Source organism: Saimiri boliviensis, chromosome 2, assembly GCF_048565385.1.
Source record: "Saimiri boliviensis isolate mSaiBol1 chromosome 2, mSaiBol1.pri, whole genome shotgun sequence".
Classification (NCBI taxonomy): domain Eukaryota; kingdom Metazoa; phylum Chordata; class Mammalia; order Primates; family Cebidae; genus Saimiri; species Saimiri boliviensis.
In genome coordinates, this window is record NC_133450.1 from 65,457,940 (window position 1) to 65,461,302 (window position 3,363).

At 39.5% G+C, this 3,363-nt stretch overlaps 1 non-coding gene across 1 annotated transcript; it reads right to left on the reverse strand.

Annotated features, from left to right (window-relative positions):
- Positions 1 to 1,527: 1,527 nt before the first annotated feature.
- LOC120364085 (U6 spliceosomal RNA) lies at positions 1,528 to 1,634 on the reverse strand. The gene has a single exon (XR_005579438.1). It is a non-coding gene; the product is annotated as a U6 spliceosomal RNA (small nuclear RNA).
- Positions 1,635 to 3,363: the final 1,729 nt, after the last annotated feature.

Below are 3,363 nucleotides of genomic sequence, written 5' to 3' on the forward strand. Positions count from 1 at the left end.
TGAATGTGGTGGCATGCACCTGTGATCCCAGCTACTCAGGAGGTTGAGATGAGAAGATTGCCTAGGCCCAGAAGTTTGAGGCAGCAGTGAGCAGAGATTATGCCACTGTACTCCAGCATGGGCAGAGGCTCTATTTCAAAATAAATAAGTAAATAAATAAGAAGACAAAGGCCCACTTATGCCTAGTGTTTCATTATTGGAATGCTAACCATGTGGGAATTATTTATATCCTACTGCTCAAGATCATCGCGAAGGTCTGATTTTTCACACGTCCGCAATTCAAAAAATTGCGACCTCTGGCATAAATGGGTTTAATAATTTAACAAAAAGAAAACATAAAGGACCTTTTTTTTTTTTTAAGATGGAGTCTGTTACACAGGCTGGAATGAAGTGGCATGATCTTGGCCCACTGCAACCTCTACCTCCCAGGTTCAAGTGATTCTCGTGCCTCAACCTCCTGAGTAGCTGGGATTACAGGTGTGCACCACCATGCCCAGCTAATTTTTGTATTTTTAGTAGAAACAGGGTTTTACCATATTGGCCAGGCTGGTCTTAAACTCCTGATCTCAAGTAATTCACCTGCCTTGGCCTTCGAAAGTGCAGGGATTATAGGTATGATCCACCATGCCCAGCCTGGGACCATAAATATTAAAGTATAAATTGATACAATATTTCCAGAGCTAATCAGATGTTTCTGGAGCTAATCAATGTTATACATTAAACCATGTATATTAAAAGTTTAAAAAATCTTGACTCGCCATGACCCAGCAATTCCACTTCTTAGAATTTTTATTGCTCATTAAACTTTTTTAATGGGTCTCAAAATTCTGTGACAAATTTTTGGTCAAGTCGTTTCCATTAAAAAGTACTGATTTTGGCCGGGCGCGGTGGCTCAAGCCTGTAATCCCAGCACTTTGGGAGGCCGAGGCGGGTGGATCACGAGGTCAAGAGATCGAGACCATCCTGGTCAACATGGTGAAACCCCGTCTCTACTAAAAATACAAAAAATTAGCTGGGCATGGTGGCAAATGCCTGTAATCCCAGCTACTCAGGAGGCTGAGGCAGGAGAATTGCCTGAACTCAGGAGGCGGAAGTTGTGGTGAGCCGAGATCGTGCCATTGCACTCCAGCCTGGGTAATAAGAGCGAAACTCCATCTCAAAAAAAAAAAAAAAGTACTGATTTTAAAAACTAATAAAACTGCCACACACAAAAAAGAAAACCAAAGTGGTCCACAAAACATTCTCCTTTCCTTCTGAAGGTTCTATGATGCATTGTTATCATCAACCAGTCTTTTACTACTAAACTTAAATGGCCAGTAGAAACAAACAGTTCTGAGACCATTATTCCTCCACCACTGATGAAGACCAAGGTGGCAGGTATTAGGGATAATATTCATTTAGCCTTCTGCTTTCTGGACAGACTTGGTGACCTTGCCAGCTCCAGCAGCCTTCTTGTTCACTGCTTGATGACACCCACCACAACTGTCTGTCTCATATCATGAACAGCAAAGCAACCCAGAGATGAATAAAAGTATGGAACACTTTGTGAATTTGCATGTCATCCTTGTGCAGAGGCCATGCTAATCTTCTCTGTATCATTCCAATTTTAGTATATGTGTTGCTGAAGTGAGCACCCACTTCTTATAATTTATCCTAAGGAAAAATGATGGATGTCCACAAATATTTAATTCACAGTTGTGTTCATTTCAATTTTTAGATAATTTTTTTTTGAGACAGTCTTGCTCTGTCACCCCGACTGGAGTGCAGTGGCGTGATCTTAGCTCACTGCAACCTCTGCCTCCTGGGTTCAAGTGATTCTCCTGCCTCAGCCTCCTGAGTAACTGGAATTAGAGGCATGTGCCACCACACCTGGACTAATTTTTTTTTGTATTTTTAGTAGAGATGGCATTTCACTATATTGGCCAGCTGGTCTCGAATTCCTGACCTCATGATCCGCCCACCTTGGCCTTCCAAAGTGCTGGGATTATAGGCGTGAGCCACCGCACCCAGCCTCAATAATATTTTTTAATGGGATACAGCATTATCAGAGAGCATTCATCTATGAATATACAACAACATAATTGAAATGGATTTGTAGTATGTCATTGATGTTGTAGAGAAATCATGACAGGTAAAGATGCTATTGGTACACTGGTAAAGTGAAAAAATCAAGTTCTCTGGAGCCTCATGTACATATGAAACCTATGCTTTTTGTTCCCTAAGGTGTACTTATTTATAGGGTAAAGGACCAAAATGCTAGTAGTTATTTGATTTGGAGGTATTACCACTGATTTTAATTGTATTATTTTTGCTCATCTATGGTTTCTAAGTATTTTATATGTTACTAAAAATTATTCTTAATGAAATTAGTATTTTCTGTGTACTATTTCTTTTATTATTATTTTTAAATGGAGTTTCACTCTTGTCACTCCAGCTGGTGACTCTTGTCACACCAGTGGCGTGATCTCGGCTCACTACAACCTCCACCTCCCAGGTTCAAGCAATTCTCCTGCCTCAGTGTCCCAAGAAGCTGGGATTATAGGCACTTGCCACCACGCCCAGCTAATGTTTGTATTTTTGGTAGAGACGAGGTTTCACCATGTTGGCCAGGCTGGTCTTGAACTCCTGACCTCAGGTGATCCACCCACCTTGGTCTCCCAAAGTGCTGGGATTACAGGCATGAGCCACCACACCAGCCAATTCCTAATTTTTTTTTTTTTTTGAGAAAGAAAAAAAGAATAATAAGAAAAAGAATAAAGAAGAGGAAGAAAGAGGAAAAAGGACAAGGGAGAGAGAATGGGGGTACTGCTTTATTGCCCGGGCTAGAATGCAGTCTAAATATGGGTATGCCTATAATTGTCCTTAATAATGGAGACATAAAAGAAAATGAGGGAAGAGAATAACAAACAAGGAGCCAACCAACATTTCGTTTAAACTTCTAAGTTGATATGATGTGGTACTGATAAGAGTGTATATTTTGTGTATTTAAAGTGGAGAGTTCTATAAATGTTAATTACGTTTACTTGTTCCAGATCTGAGTTCAAGTCCTGGATATCGTTGTTAATTTTCTGTCTCATTGATCTGTCTAATATTAATGTTGAAGTCTCCCACTATTATTATGTGGGAGTCTAAGTCTCTTTATAAGTCTTGTATGTCTGGGTATTCCTGTATTGGGTGGGTATATATTTAGGATCTTTAACTCTTCTTGTTGTTGCATTGATCCTTTTATCATTATATAATGTCTTTCTTTGCTGCTTTTGATCTTTGTTGCTTTAACGACTATTTTATAAGAGGCAAAAATTGTAACTTCTGCTTTTTATTTATTTATTTTAGCTCTCTGTTTGGTTGGTAAATCTTTCTCCA